The sequence below is a fragment of the Dipodomys merriami genome, unplaced genomic scaffold, assembly GCF_024711535.1.
Source record: "Dipodomys merriami isolate MVZ:Mamm:240054 unplaced genomic scaffold, mDipMer1.0.p SCAF_6, whole genome shotgun sequence".
Lineage (NCBI taxonomy): Eukaryota > Metazoa > Chordata > Mammalia > Rodentia > Heteromyidae > Dipodomys > Dipodomys merriami.
Window position 1 is genome coordinate 52,330,609 of NW_027206179.1, and position 17,288 is coordinate 52,347,896.

Sequence of the window (17,288 nt, forward strand, 5' to 3'; positions counted from 1 at the left end):
AGTATCACAGCTAATTTATTAAGTAATAAAAGCTATTTTGCCTTGTATTTTTAGAGATATTTTGGCCAGGTTATAATATAGCATGAAAATTATGTTTACAGTTGAGTCACAATAATTCAATTAAAAAAACTATTTCTGAATTTACATAAGTAGATGAATTTATTTCATCTTTTCAGTTGTTTCTATGAAACAATGAGTGCACAGAAATTTTACTAGCAATCTTCTGTGAAAACGACACTGCTCTTCTCAAATATGGATTTAAAAGTATCCATCAAATCTTGCATAAATTACAGGGCCTTAGTATTTGAAGGTATGAAATTATAACTTGGGAATTCTTTGAATTCAGTTTCAAGTCATTGCTTTCAGATGCACTTTCCCCCGCCCAACAGTCCATTAATCAAGAAAGCCAGAGACTATTCATCATACTTTAGTGTTAACAGTCCTTTCATATGTCCCTATCTTTGTTGGGATATACAGCTTGAAAATTGCTTACTCTTGGGCACTTTCTCCATTTGAAGATAAAATATCATGCCATACACCTAAAATCTCTTCTATAATGATCTGAACATGTGCTGTTCATTTTTTAAAGCATTCTGGCAAGCTGACAAGATCAAATATTCAGCACTGGAATCATCACTGCCTTGAAAGATTTGATTATTAAACAGGCTTTCATCATTAGGAAATTTATTCTGATATACATAAAAGGAAAAAAAACAACATTTCTCATAATGGAAGAATAAAGTAATGCATCCCATGTAACACATCTATTGTCTTGGTCCTTCAGGCTTCAAAGATAGATTGGGAAACACAGAAAATTTCAGACAATCATAATGAAGGAACTGGTAGTCCACTGACTTTGTGAGTTCCTTTGTACTAATGAGAGAAACTCTCCATTCTCAAATATCTTAACATCCCATGGTGTAATAAAGAGGGAAAGTAGTGGTGAAAGTTCTTAACTGCATATCTTACAACAACAATTGTTAGCTAATAATAATACTGCATTCTGTTTAGATTATAAACTTCTCTTATGATTTGGGGAGTTAAACATAAGGTCTAGCCCATGCTGACTAATGACTTTAGTTCTTGAGCTGTGCCTTAGTCTCTTTAAAAATTTGTCTAAGATAAGATCCCATTGCTATCTTTGTCAGGTCTGGCCTAATATTTACAATCTGTATACCTCCATCCCTCAAGTAGCTAGTATTACAGGCATGTGTCACCATGTCTAGCTGATAGCCTCTTGTTTATCACCACAGCCCCTAAATAGAACATAAGTTATGATCCTGAAAAATATAAGTGGTCATTAGATATTTTTACTTCTGAATTTTGACTCTTTGTCAGGTGTATCTGACTCAGCAACACTCTTTTCATTGATAAATAGCATTTAGTGGAACTGAAATTTACTTCAGTTAGGAGGAGTTACTGAAGCATTTTGCAGACTTGATGAAGCTAGCTAGGTTATAAGCAATAAACCATATGAAAAGTATTTGTTTAATGCTAATAATTATGCAGTCTTAATATTAATGTAATCATTTGAATCAAAACAGTTTTGCATTTTTATTTTCCTTTTAATACTTCCAATGAACACAGAGATAGGCCAAATAATATAATTCTCTTAAATACATTTGTATACCTGAGAAATAAACTGGTAAATAAATGCTGATATGACACCTTGAGATAGTCACTCAGTACTGACCATTGTTGCTTCTGATTCAACCTAGATAGCCAAAGACTGCTTTTTAGCAACAGCTTGACTCAACTGTCACGTATTTAACTTCAGAAACTAGTACTCATTTTATCTCTAGGGCTTCATTTCATTAGTTCCTAAAATCAGAGTGAAATCCATCATAATTATGCAAATACTTTAAGGAAATGTACACCTTAAAGTATTCAAAACAAATAAGAATAATAGTACACTATTACATGTTCTATTAATATTTTGAAGTCTAGCTTTTATTATTATTGCCTGAATTTGTTTTAAAAAGCATGAGTAAAGTTTTATTTTTAACTTTTGTTTCCAAATAGATACATATAAAAGTCACAAAGATCACATTAAAAAATATCCCCTGAGCTAGTTATCTAGTATTCTCCATGATTTATACCTTAAATGACTATGGTATACTTGTTATAATAAATGAACTGCTATTTGTACATGATTTTTAAAGTCATGCCATATTCAGATTTCCTTAGCTTTTAAATCTTACATCCATGGTCAGTTTTATAAGTTCATAAGATCCTGTCTCCTTCATTTATTTTGTTGTTAGAAATCTGTATTTTTTATTTTTGTATAAATGAATTATTTTAAGACAGGTAGCATTTTGTATATTTGAATATGCATAAATAAATTACTTTTTGCTATTGAACTTAGTTTTTCTTACTTTTATAAATGAGAATTTTTATCATAAATGTTCTTAGTCACCTTTTGAAATCACTCTGATGCTCTAACACTTGAACCATGCCAGCACTTGACTTTTTTTTTTACTAGTTCATTGGAAATAGAATTCTCATGCACTAGCTGCCTGGACTAGCCTCCAATCATGCTTCTCAGATCTCATCCTAATCCTAGTAGCTAGGATTATGGGGAATGAGCCATCTGGTACCTGGCTTAATGAGAAATTTTAATATATTTCATTTAAGTTACATATTTTATTATCTTTATGTAGCATACAAAGGGATTCCTATTCAAAATCTATTTATAAATACAATGCATCTTGATTGATATTACCTCTTTTCGTTCAAAACAATTATTTTATTATCTTGAAGTAGTTGTGCACAGGAGTAACCATGTAATAAAAGCAGTTTATGAGTACTGTGTACCTTGATTGATGTAACCGCTTTCAATGTTCTCACCCATTCCCTTCCTGCCTACAACTACCCTCACTTTTCTTAATATTTTTAGGATATACATTGAATTTTGGCTGCATTCTCCAGACATTCTCCCCTTCATTTGTCTATCCTGTTCCCCTGGACACAATCCTACCCCATTTAAATATTCGTTTCTATGATTCTGCCTTTCTAAGGTACTATACAGCTTGAGTTCTTGCCTGAATCTACCATATTTCAGGTAATACATTTCTGATATCCAACTTTACCTACTTATTTTCTTGATGATGGATAAATGCAAGCATCAGGAAAAACTAAGCATTGTCTACCATCTATTATGGAATTGAGTGACATATATATACAATACGTGTGTGTGTGTGTGTGTGTGTGTGTGTGTGTGTGTGTGTGTGTGTGCGTGCCGAGAAGTGGCATGGTATGGTTTACAAATTTTCCTCCTACACTTATTGCATTAGGCCTTCAATTTTCTGGATCGATACCAATGCTTCTGATGTTCCAGGGAATTATTTTATTAATTGCCCTATAAAATCATGGACATCTATTTTTTTAATGTATCATGTCCTTTAAGGTGTGAGAAAACTTACACTACTTTTCCTTCTAAATGGTTCATTTGTAAATTTCTAGTACTGTAGTAGCAGAATCTGTGGATGGAATTCTAAGATGACATGCTCTTTATACTTTTCTCAATTTGAATGATCAAATTTTACTCTAGGAAGTGGCGCTGTAGCTCAAGTGATAGAGCACTAACCTTGAGCTGAAGAGCTGAGGGACAGCGCTCAGGCCCAGAGTTCAAGCCCCACGACCAAGAACAACAACAACAATAATAATAATAATGATTTTTACTCCAGAGAAGAGACTATATTTTACTACCAAGGGATAGGGATTTTGACACAATTATATATTCAGTTAATTAAGTCAGAATATTATTTTGGAAGAGTTAAAATATTTGGGAGAGAGGTTTCTTTTGGCAAAAATGACTAATGAAGTCCTTAAGACCTTAGATTTTCTCTAAAAGAGTACACAGCTCTTTCAGTGTGGATAGAAGAGTCCTGTGGAATTCAGATAACTTATCATAAAATAAACAATAAATTGGTAAGTATTCAATAAATGAATAAGTAAATAAATAAAATAAATATAAAATATAAATATATAACTATTATATAAATATATGATGGCCCAATTTTAAGGCATATTAAAACATTACTAAGTTATTATTGTATATTTATTTTAAAATATTAAAATGGATAATCTACTGTTATAATGCCTTTTTCTGAATGCTTATTTGCCATTTTGGTTTCACATTTTGCATTCACAATGTCTACTATATTAACCAATGAGTATTTAAACAGCTTCTTTGTGAGTCTCCTTTGATTCATAGTACTAAAAGTGTACTATCAAATCAATCAAATGAATTAAATTATTTCTAAGTAAAGTTATTTAAGATATTTTGGAATACTTTTCAGTGTTTACCTTCCAGATTTTTACGTTTTGTAAAAAGGAAATATAAGGTTGACACAGATTATGACCAGATCCAGGATAATATGATTGATTTAAATGCTTATAAACCAATGCATCATCAGTGAAACCATATGGGAGTATGCTGAGAAGACAATTGGATGTCCTCAGATGGACTGAGTGCTTCCTTGAGAACCATCAAGTTTTGCAATCAATATTGTACTTCCCCCTATTTGCTCATCAGCATTACACTCCACTCAACTGTTAGGTTTGAAGAGAGGAACACACATACGAATCTCCAAGAATGAAGACATGACTGAAGTTTCTAGATGTTTGTATCCTATAGAAAATATTGAAATCCCACTGCTTATGTTCTGCATACATATTCCCATAATCTTACACATGAAGTACAAAGCATTAAAATCTCTCCCATACATACAAACCCCCACACTTATTTTTTCATGAGTCTCTAAAAAAGAAATGTCAGTTTGAATTATTGATCTCAATATTCATCTTATTTGGCTTTTCTTCACTTTAGCTATCAACATTAAACCAGAATTATACAGATTGGTCATATAGAGTGATGAGTTACCCAGGCTTCAGTAAGAGCCTAATCCCTGATCACTTATTGCAAATTATCCATAAAATTCTATATAATTGCCTGGTGATGGTGGTGGTGGCTCAGGCTTGTAAACCTGAAACTGATGAGGCTGAGCTATGAAGATGGTTCAAAGCCAGCCCAGGGAGGAAAATCTGTGAGCCCATTATCTCAAATTAAAGTGCCAGAGAACCAGAAGTGAAGCTGTGGCTCAACAGGGCGAGTGCAGAAAGAGCCCAGGGACATCAATGCCTGGGCCTTGAGTTCAAGCTCCACAGCTGAAAAATAAAAAATAAAAAAAATAAAAAAATAAATTCTATATTTATTAGTCAACTGATTTGACAAAAATAAATTATTTTAATGTGAAGAAACCTCTACACATCTTTGTTTTCTTTATATATCTGAAAATGTTTAATTTAGTGGTAGAAATCTATTTTCATCTTTAAAAATAATGATACCTTTTGGCTTCCAACATGTTCACTCTGTGATTAACATCCATTTAACTGAAAAAGAACAAAGTTTTAGACTACCTTACAAGAATAATTTCTTGACTTGATCTAATGGTTATTTTCAAATCTTTTAAAAGGTAGAATGGAAAAATGAACCTTATTTCTAATACACTTTTGCCTATTTGTGAGTTGCTAATATACCTTGTTATGCATATTTTGCTTAGAATTTTAGTTATTTATCTGATATATTCTGTATAGTATCTTATTATATTATTTTTTAGCTCAGAATCTCATGTCTTTGGGTAAGTTACACTAAAAAATAACTTTGGAAATCAGAGGTGAAGATAGAGATGTTTTATAATAAAATTGTTAAAATGTATTTAGAAGTTTGTTTCTTCTCTAGACACAGTTTTCATTACCTTCCTTAAAACTTGCTTATTTCTTTTAGACAATTTGTTCTCTAAGACAGTAAAAAAAAATATTAGTTCTCTGTGTTCAGAAGCTAACTTAATGTGCTGTGCTCTCCCATATAGCCTTTCCCCAGGCTATTTATTACAACACCAACAGATGAATTTTAGATGTCAGTTAATGATGCAGGATGGGTCACAGCGATGATTTTTATTGGAAAATGGGATAGCCTAAGAAAATGGAAAATCTAGACCTATGCAATTTATATAGAATACATAAATGACTTCTTAAACTTTACTCAAATGTTAAAGACTGCAGCAATTTCAGATTTTAATGAGCACTTCAATGTGTCCTTCCAGCAAAAAATGTTAACAGATCTGATTTTGTAGCTGGGTCATGCCTGTGTTTTCTATTCCTACCTAATCCACGTCATTAGTATATCTTTTTAAAATAACATGTGTTTTTTTTTTAATTGTGAGAATACCGTACAGAGGAGTTACAATTACATGGGCAAGATAAGGAGTACATTTCTTATCAAGCATTGTTGCCTCCTCGTTGTATTTTTTAAAGACATAAATCACAAACTTTTTTTTTTGGGGGGGGGGAGTCCGGTCGTGGGCCTGAACTCTGGGCATGGGCTCTGTCCCTCAGCTCTTCAGCTCAAGGCTAGTGCTCTACCTCTTGAACCACAGCGCCACTTCCGGCTTTTTTTCTTTTTGCTTATGTGATGCTAAGGAATCGAACCCAGGGCCTCATGCATGCAACGCAAGCGCTCTACCACTGAGCTACCTTCACAGCCCGACATACACAAACTTTTTTAAAATAGCATATCAGTAACTACAAGTTAGTCTAACATTACCCAGTGAACTCCCGGCCATGAATCAAGAAGCTGAATCTGGTAATCAGATCACATGGCAACAGCCACTCCAACTAGAAAGGCTGACTCAGAAACCTCCATACTAATTAAACGAAGTCCCTTTTCAGGCCTTATATTTAATGTATGTTACTATTAAGTACAATAACCAATACACCATTTACAACAAAGCTCTATACTTGAGGATTCATCACTTTTGAGGATTCATCATTTTGATTGAGAAATTCTCTGTGCCATCAGAAAAAACCATCACTATTTAAATGATAGCCCAGATTAGGACTGTATCAAAAGTAGATAATAAGGTTAACACTGTCAGATTTTTTAATTTTTATTTTTGTCGGTTGTGAGGTTTGAACTCTGTCCCTGAGCTTTGCAGCTCAAGGCTAGCACTCTACCATTTAAGAAACAAGGCCACTTCCAACTTTTTCTGTTTATATGGTGCTGAAGAATCGAACCCATGCATGCCAGGCAAGCATTCCACCACTGAGCCACCTTCCCAGCCCTGCCAGATATTTTTATTTGAATGATATTCTGTGTGGAAATACTGCTCATAGTCCATCTGAGATAATATAACCTTTATTTCTTGTGTTATTGATGTGGCATTAAAAACTCAGAGATGGTAATTAAGATTTACAAATTCAATGGCTGAGTTGAATTTTTTGACATGTGAGTAGAAGCCATGGCTTCTTCTGGCATCTTCCTCTGTCTTGATGATCCTGAGAACTTCTCAATAATAGCAGGCTAAAAAAGAAAAGAAAATGGATGTTACATATCAAACAAAATAGGAATTACATTAATATTTCTTCTTTTCTGGGATACTTGCAGACTATTCCACTAAAAAATTTAAAAATGTTTATGAAATTAAATCATATGTCCACAATGAAACAGTTATCAATTCAATGTCCTGTTAGTCAAACTTAGTTGCAACATTTCTTTGTTATAATATGAAACATTTATTAAATGATGAAGAATTTTAAAGTTCATTGGAAATGATTGCCTTCAAATTTAAAAAATGATGCCACGGAAATTGTTTCTTTTAGTGTATAAATAAAGGTTATAAAAATGTGTGAGTACTGGCATATTCCATAGTTTTTGATAACTTATTTTATTATTATTATTATTTTTATCTGTCGTGGGACTTGAACTCTGGGCCTGGGCACTGTCCCTCAGCTCTTCAGCTCAAGGCGAGCACTCTACCACTTGAGCTACAGCGCCACTTACGGTTTTCTGGTGGTTTTTATTGGAGATAGGAGTCTCACAGTCACTCCTGCCTGGGCTGGCTTTGAACCGCGATCCTCAGATCTCAGCCTCCTGAATAGCTAGGATTACAGGCGTGAGCCACCAGCGCCCGGCTTGATAACTTATTTTACATTGCCTATGGATATTCACATGCATATGTATTGTTCATTTGTTTTCCTTCTGGTAACTTTGTACACCCATATCTTGAAATATTGTGCTTTGATATTGCACACCACATTTCACTTCTCTGTCTGTATTCTAATAGTTAATTGACTCTAAAGAAGAATTAGTTTTGGTATTGCAGGTTTTATTCAAATAAATACATAACAATTATCACTTTGGAATTCATGGATTCTTAAAATGAGATTTAAAGATTATTAAATATACACCTACAGAATAGTAATATAAGTGAATCCTTGAGCAAGAATTATAATAAATTACTCCATGAATCACACATTTATGTTAGTCTAAATTAGGAGTCATGAATATCATCATACAAGAAGACATAGTAATAATTGACATGAAAAAAATTGGAAGCAATTTGATAATAACCCTGTTTTAATATGTTTTGCATTGTACAGAAAAGGCTTTCAAAACTGAACAAATTCTTATTTGCTTTTTATGATTTTTCTTTCCTACTCTTTACCTAGTCAGGTAAGAAATCTCCACTAGATTCTGATGTGCAAGCTTTGAAATAGTTTCCTATATTACCATAAAATAAATTAGCAATAAGAAAATATAACGTAGTATCTGCTTTACTTGTTTATGATTCTTTCAGTCCACTTTAGTGCCTTTTCTCAGGAGAGAATCCTTCAGCCGAGAAGGGGTATTTTAGAACACAGCATAGAACAATTATAAAACTGTCATAGATGTCAGGATGTATTGCAATCAGCAATAGAGAAGTATTGCCTGGAAAACAGCCATTTCATCTAAGGAATTCTTTATGGTTGGGTAAATTGAATTACATTTAAACAAAATGGAAATGACATGCCTACACAAAATAGTTTAATCACTCAGTACATGCTTAATTTTTCTGACAAACCATATTCCTTCATTTATGCCTTTTTAAATTTTACTTTTAAGCCAAGAAAACTACCAAATATATGAAAATAAATATTGTTTTACCAAAGTGTTGCAAACATAACAGGAAAGGAAAGCAAAGGATTCTTCTCTACCTGCAAACTTTAATGCAAGCTTTTACAGAAAGATTATGCTAAACAATTTCAAGGAATGGAATCTAAATAATATGAAATTCCAATATGTGTATAGATATGTGTTCAAAGGAAAACCACATAGTAAAATTGGTAATGAAAAATATGTCTTGTTAATTTTAAATTTATAACCCCTCAGAGGGTCCTTTTTGAAGAGAGAATCATAATATTACATGCTCTGCTCTTGTTAACTCATCTTTCTCCTTCGTTTATATTATTTTATTTTTATTTGTTTTATTTCATGTTCATGTTTCCAGGCATTATACTCCTTTGCTCTCATGTCATTAGAAATGCTGGATCCAGGATTTTGTTATTTTATTATTGAATTTTTGCACACTCTGAAGCAAATTAGTATTCCATTTTACTGTTCACTGCTAGACACTGAACACAGATAGAACACATTATGTATTAGGCCAGTTAAGAGGTTCTAAATTAGGTTTGTGACTTGAAAGTTTGAATAAGAAAACTAATCGGACACAAAATGAAGCAGAAGGAAAATTAGATTAATTATCTCCTTCATTCTGTGTGAACAGTGGCTGATGCACTGTTAGTATTACCATTAAAATGAGCCTTGATTTTGCCTTTCTTAAAGTATTATTATTGTTGTTGTGAAAATATATATACCCCTTTAGAGGTGTTTTGCTATTTTTAAAATAAAAATGTATTCAAACAGTAAAACCATAGTCACTCTCTCTTTTGCCCAAGAAGATATGCTTGGCAGTTGTGATTATGAACAAACGTTTGCATATTTTCCCATTAAAATTACTGCTCTATTGACAGGAAATGCACTTATTACCTTATTTATGTAACTGTAATCCCTCTGTACATCAGTTTGACAATAAAAAATTTAAAAATTGTTGCTCTAAATGGTTAATTCAAGATATTATGTATTGAACTGAAAGATTAAAATTTTCCTACTCTTTCCCCAGAAACAGATTATCTTCCATTCACCCAGAGAAACTGCCAAGGGAAAATGGCCAAAGGCAGCCATAAAATTACAGTATCTACTGCAAAAATGAAGACCACTCACAGTGGTTTCAGAAGCTATTTCCTCTTCTTTGGTAGTTCACAGAAATGTAGCCAATTCTCTTATATGTCTGCTTCAGATCATCTACTTTAGATTCCTGTGTTATATATGCAAAGATGTGTATTGTGTGTTTGTGTGTATATGATTTTCTTTTATTTATTTCATCTCTGATGGCAAGGACATTGATATTTAATTGACATTATTCCTGCTGGTCCATCAAGCATGCCTGAATAAACATCCACCTGTTCCTCAGAAATGGCATCCGTTGCTCATTTTATATGACAATCTACATTTTAATTTAAATAGTCATTTTTTATATCTCTAAACCTTAGTGGTGTGAGATATCTACAATGACTTCTCAGAGGTTACAATGAAATAAGGCTTGTAATTTTAGCCTGATAGCATAGAAAGCATGGCAACCATTGTTAAAGAAAATAAGTACATGCATAAGTTAATTCCTAATTATTATTTTATCTAGAATTTGTAGATTCAATACATAAATTTGTAATGAGGAATAATCTCTAGAGAACAACTAAGTTAATTATAAATTAACTCACATCTTTTTCAGCACATCTGCATTTTTGAAATAAAAGTATATTTTACTAAATAAATTTTTGAAACAAAGGAGGAAACAATGCTCAATAGGAAATATACTCATTACCTTACTCATGTAACTATAACCCCTCTATACAATATTTTTACAGTAAAAAAACGTGCAAGCAATAAATTTTTGAATGACTAGATTCCTTTTTCCGTTTAAATTTCTACTAATCTGTAATAAAATAAATATATATAATTTCTTTATAATAGACAATAAGGTAGATGGATGACATAGACTCGTTTGCATGCAACAACATTCATACATAACACAAAGATTAAACCATCACATCACAATAATACAAAGCAAAACTTTCACCTAGCAACAAATTATACCCTAATATGTTAATAATTTAAGAAGAACACACAAGAGAAGAACAAGATACAGTAAGTGTTCTACCAGTTCAAGTCTTTTTTCTGCCTCATCCAGAAAGCACTCAGATTGCTTGCATATTCCAAGTTTAAATTTTATCTCTGCTTCTACTACTTAAATACAAGAGAGAATTTCAGTCCTAAAATATCTCTCTTTTACAGTTTGATCATCACTCCTATGTTATGTTATACTTTATCATACTTCAAAAATCCATGAAGATAGGTGTATTTAAAATGAAGAATTCAGCAGGGTGCCAGTGGCTCAAGCCTTTAATCCTAGCCACTCAGGAGGCTAAGATTTGAGGATTGCAGTTCAAAGTCAGTCTGGGTAGGAAAGTCCTTGAGACTCTTATCTCCAATAAACTACTCAGAAAAAGCAGCAAGTGGAGCTGTGGCTCAAATGGTAGAGCATAGCCTTGAGCAAATGGAGCTCAGGGATAGTGCCCAGGTCCAGAATTCAAGCTCCATGATCATCAAAAATAAAATAAAATAAAACCTACATAAATAAAGCATATTTTGGTGAAAGATACAGATTTTCTTAAGTAAATTGTGTTACTAATTTTTAAAATACTCTGAATATTAATTTCCTTCTTAATCATTGTTCAATGAAAAAAACTTCTTTTCAAAATGTTTTGAATTATCTTTCCCTCAAAACCTCTGAATATAAAATTCAATCTTGTGTTTTATTTTGAAATATAATTACATATTGTATATGAAATTATTGTTTCTATAAATTATTGTTATAAAATATTAAATTTTCTAAGATTCAAACTGATTTTTGGGGTACTGAGTTTTAAACCCAGCATCTCTTACTTAGGTAGACTGATAATCTACTATTTAAGATGCCTCCAACACACTTTTCGCTGGTTATTTTGCAAAACAAATTTAACAAACTTTTCTACCTGGGCTGACTTTCAACAGAAACCCTCCAGCTATCATCTTCCTAAACAGTAATTATTAAAAGCATAAGCCATTGTTATATTTCTTGATATAGATAACTATTGGTAGTAGTAGACCAACTATTGTTGGTCTAGCTATAATAATATTATTCTTTCTGACAACAATAATATTTTTTTCTATTAGATGATATATCCAGACCAGAAAAACCAGAAAGGAGATTCTCAGGAAGAAAACGATACTATGACATTTTTGTTTTTTGAACAATAGGCTCTATTTCTAAATACAACTCTATTTAAGGATTTTCCAATTGTCTGTGTTAATTATCTTTTGTTTTGCTGATATGAACTAGAACTTTGGTCAATGATATCAGTTGAAAAGCTTATAATTGAAACTTCATGATTCTCTCCTAAGAATATCCTCCTTTGATCTCACTGTGAATGTCTAGAGTCCTGTATAAATTACCATGTCCAAGTTTGATTGTTTTTGTCTATCCAATGTATTTACTTGTAGATTTATGGGCACTTTTCATTTATAAGAAATGAAGGAAACCATGCAGTCTATGTTTCTCTGGGTAAGGCTTAATATATATTTTTACTTAATATATATTTTTACCCCCAAACATCCCATTTTCTTACAAAAGGTATAAACACAAAGGTTCAATAGCTAAGGACATATGCTCATATAAAATTATTTTTATCAAAATGTACTCCAAAAATTGAAACTTGAGGTTATATATTATTTTGACTGTATTTTTCTTTGTTTTTACCACCTCATTTGTTGCTGTTTTTGATTTCTGTACTTTTTTGTCTTTATGTAAGTTTATCTGTTTGGGGGAGGACAAGGAGGAGCATAGAAACCATTGGACCAAGGGTGAATAAATGCAACACTGATACCCCTTTGACTCAATGTTGAAAATGAACTTGTGGGAAGGGGGTTTGGAGAGGAAAAAACAGAAAACAAGGGAGGAGGTGACACTTCAAAAATAAATATACTCATTACTCATTACCTGACTTCTGTAATTATAACCCTTCTGTACATCACCTTTAAAATAACAATAAAATTTAAAACTTACAAAGAATAGCTTATAATTAATTCATTTGTAAAGCAAAAGGAAAGAACAAAGGTAGGAAAGAAGGAAGGAAGGAAGGAAGGAAGGAAGGAAGGAAGGAAGGAAGGAAGGAAGGAAGGAATAACAGGAGAGTAAGCAAGCATAGGAAGGAATCAGAAAAGACTTGGAAATTTCTGTAGAAGAAAAGAAAATGATTTAATGTAATGTTTCAAATGTTTATGTAACCATACTGGAAATAAAACCCAGAATCTCATGGATGCCAGATAAACACTTTACCATTTGGACCTTTTGTTTTTATTTTGATTTGGAGAACAGTATTTTGAATATTTCCAGTCTTATACTCATGATCCATCTCTTCCTCATCCTAAGTAGATAATATTATCAGTATGTGTCATCACACATGGTTTTCATGCAACATTTGAATTTCAGTTTTGCATTATCATATGTGTTATTTTCTTGTCCTCTATGAATCCCTGTTGAAGAGTTTATAAAATCATTTCACAAATTGGAAGATATGGGCTTGGGACGAGTAGAAAAAAAATCTTTTAACTAAAATAATGTCAGAATCTGACACATTTAAGAAATATTTTAGACTCATTACATGATTGTTCAAAGAAATTACTAAACACAAAGTAAGAAGCCATTAGAAAATATTTCATGATGATCTTTCACTTTAGAAAAGGAAAAGGGTTAGTAAGAAAAAAATCATTAAATGACTCTAAAGAAATATGTTTTGGCACAGCAGAAATATTCAGCATTTGAATAAGCTTAAGTTAGAAAACCAAACACTAGCCAGGTGCTGGTGCGGATGCCTGTAAGCCTAGCTATGCAAGAGGTTGAGATCTGAAGACTGAGGTTCAAAGCCAGCCCAGGAGGAGAGTCCATGACACTCTTATCTCCAATTAAGTACTCAAAAACTGGAAGTGGCAGTGCTGTGGCTCAAGTGGTAGAGTACTAACCTTGAGCACAAAGAGGCACAAAGGGAAAATGCCCAGGCCAAGTTCAAGCTACACCCAATGCACACAGAAAGAAAGAAAGAAAAGGAAGAGAGAAAGAGAGAGAGAAAGAGAGGGAGAGAAGGAAGGAAGGAAAGAAGGAAAGAAGGAGGAAGGAAGGAAGGGAAAAGGAGAAAGAAAGAAAGAAAGAAAGAAAGAAAGAAAGAAAGAAAGAAAGAAAGAAAGAAAGAAAGAAAGAAAGAAAGAAAAGGGGCTGGGAAGTTGGCTCAGTGGTAGAGCGCTTGCCTTGCATGCCTGAGGCCTTGGGTTCGATTCCTCAGCACCATATAAGCAAAAAGAAAAAAGCCGGAAGTGGCGCTGTGGCTCAAGTAGTAGAGCGCTAGCCTTGAGCTGAAGAGCTGAGGGACAGTGCCCAGGCCCAGAGTTCAGGCCCACGACCCAAAAAAAAAAGAAAAAGAAAAAGAAAGAAAGAGAGAAAGAGAGGAAGGGAGGAAGGAAGGAAAGAAAGAAAAAGAAAGAAAGAAAGAAAGAAAGAAAGAAAGAAAGAAAGAAAGAAAGAAAGAAAGAAAGAAAGAAAGAAAGAAAAAGGAAGGAAGGAAGGAAAGAAAGAGAAAAAGAGAAAAAGCTCAGAAACAGCACCTAAGCCCTGAATTCAAGACTGTGACCGAAAAAAAAAAAGAAAAAGAAACCAAATACTGAAAAGTTATCATACCGTGTATTTCATGTCCAAGAGCATTTATCCGTTGCCAGTGATTTTTTGTTAACTACACCAGTTAACTTATTCACAGAACACTTTACTTAAAAAGAGACCCTCACTTCAGGAAATGCAAGGTAAGTGAACTTTAGAAGTTATTTGTTGCTCTGTGTTAGGAGCTGAAGGTATTTTGCACATTCATACATTTCACCTCTTATAATTTTTTACATTAACATCTTATTACCTACAGCAAAGTCAAAATGAAAACACGAAAATGGTTGATATTTAGCTTCTGTGTTAATCTTTCTAAAAATTATATTATTACAAGGCATTGAACTAAATATGTCTTTTATCATTCTATCCCTTTTTCAGAAAAAGTTACAAAAAATAAAAGAACAAAAGTATATGGGTAGATTTTTTTTTTAAATACAAGTGCAAAAAGGTTGAAAGTATTGCTTTCTTTTATGTTGGATTGTATGTCCTTTTCAGATAATCTTCAGTCACACAAGTAATTATCATAAAGCATATTCAGGTAGATTTCAATTGTAATATGTAAGGAAGTTTTCTTCTACTACAAAAAATGTTATATCCTTGATATTTAAATAACTTAGCCTTTCACCTACAAGAACTACCTGTAGCTTAGTATATTGTTAAAAGCTAAATAACTTCAAACCTCTTAAATTTTTATCAGCTAATCATTTAAATTGCATGGAGATAATATAATCATCTGTCTCGCCTCCTATCAGATAAAAACAATTAGTTTGGATAAAGCAACTTGAACAACTTTCTGTTTCAGACAAATTGATGCTGATATATTATACCTTGGAAGGTGAAATTTGTTTATACAACACTGATAAAGTAGCAGAAAATGACATTAGCTTAAACTTGCCTCACTGGTCCCCATCAAAAGAATCTTAAGGGAATTTAGGGTTACTCTCAATCTTTCCATTCTTTCTAGAAGAAAATCTGTCAGACTTGGTCAGGACTTAGATGCATGTTTTGCTTCCCAGAAAAGTGTCCTGACTGTCCAGGAATGCTAGTCCCAAGTGGAGTCACAAATCTTACTTGAAGAGTGATGCAGTAATCAAAACCAAATACAAGGTTTGGAAGTTGTGTTCCTTTAGACAGGAGAAATGTATAAATATCCGTGGTATTTTTAAAAGGTGTCATAGTAATCCAAACATGTTTGTATGCAAACTTATTCCCCAAAGAACAACTTCAAAAATACTACAAGTTTTCATACTTATGAGGAAGTGATTGAAAGTTATTAATTATAGCATGTAGCATGAGATTCAAAGCTTCCACGTATTGCATTACCATCGAGAGACACTGAGGGAAAAAACTGTTCTGTTAGACCAGATGCTTTGAGCTTATTTGAAGAGTGTTGGGTCTTCATCAAAAGAGTTAAGATAAGGTTTAAGTAATATTAGATTAAATGATCACAGACATGTCAAAAAAATGTCAGGAACAATTGGTTGGTTTTTGTTGTCGTTTTGTTTCATTTTGTTCTTTTATAGCTCCAAACTTTTATCCTATCTCACATATTCAATAGAGTACACGCAAACCCCTAATCTGTCCTCTACTTCTGGAGTAGGGGTTTGTGTGTGCTCTATTGAAGACTGAAAAAACACCAGTATCTCACTCTATACAAAAGCTAATTCAAAATGAATCAAGGATCTAAATGTAAACCTGAGACTGAATCAAATCCAAAAGCTTCTTCACAGCAGAGGGAACAATGATCAGATCCAGGAGACAAGCTACACAAAGAGGAAATCTTTGTCAGCTATTCATCTGTGAAAGGATTGGTTTCCTGAATAGATAAAAATCACTATTAAAAACATAAACACAAAAAGAAAAAACAAAAAGCAAACAAACCTTTAAAAATCTGTGCATACAGGAATGCTTTTATTTTAAAAATGTGTGTGCATGGAAGAATTACTAGTTATTTACAGTTTTCTGGGTCTTACAAAGTAATTTTGTAGGATATTGCAGCCCTCATGTTAATACTAAAAAGTGACTGTTGAGCCTGCCGAGCTTCTGTATGTTTTAAGAGTCCTAGTTCATGATTGTCTATCCATGAGAAGTGTGTCTGCTCTCAGGAACTGGCAGAAGATTATTTCAAAATTATGTTGTATTTAGTTATATTGGAAAAATTGGTTGCACAAACAAGTGACCAATTTCTAAGGATTCATCCATGTTTTTGGAAAATTATGAAATTATAAATCTCCAAAGAGTTAGAGATACAACACCCTGAAATTCTTACAGAAACACACTTCAAAATTCAATTATCTGTAACTGCAAAAATGTGCATCATTTTACCATTACTATGGTTTTTATCACTGCTAGTTCTTTCGTTCTATCTTGTTTTTTTTTTTTTTATTGCAGTATTCTTTTAAGGGATTTTGGTGTCTTTTGACAAAAACAGAAAGAACATCTTATTTTCATGATTTAATTTACTTCCAAAAATTCTTTTTAGAAAACATAGATGAAAAGTTGTGTGAGAGTGGTTATAATCCTATTTATGTGCCATACTTATCCAGTTAAGAGGCCAGTAGCAATACTTCATATACTGTATATCTCCAGAACATAAATAACATGGAA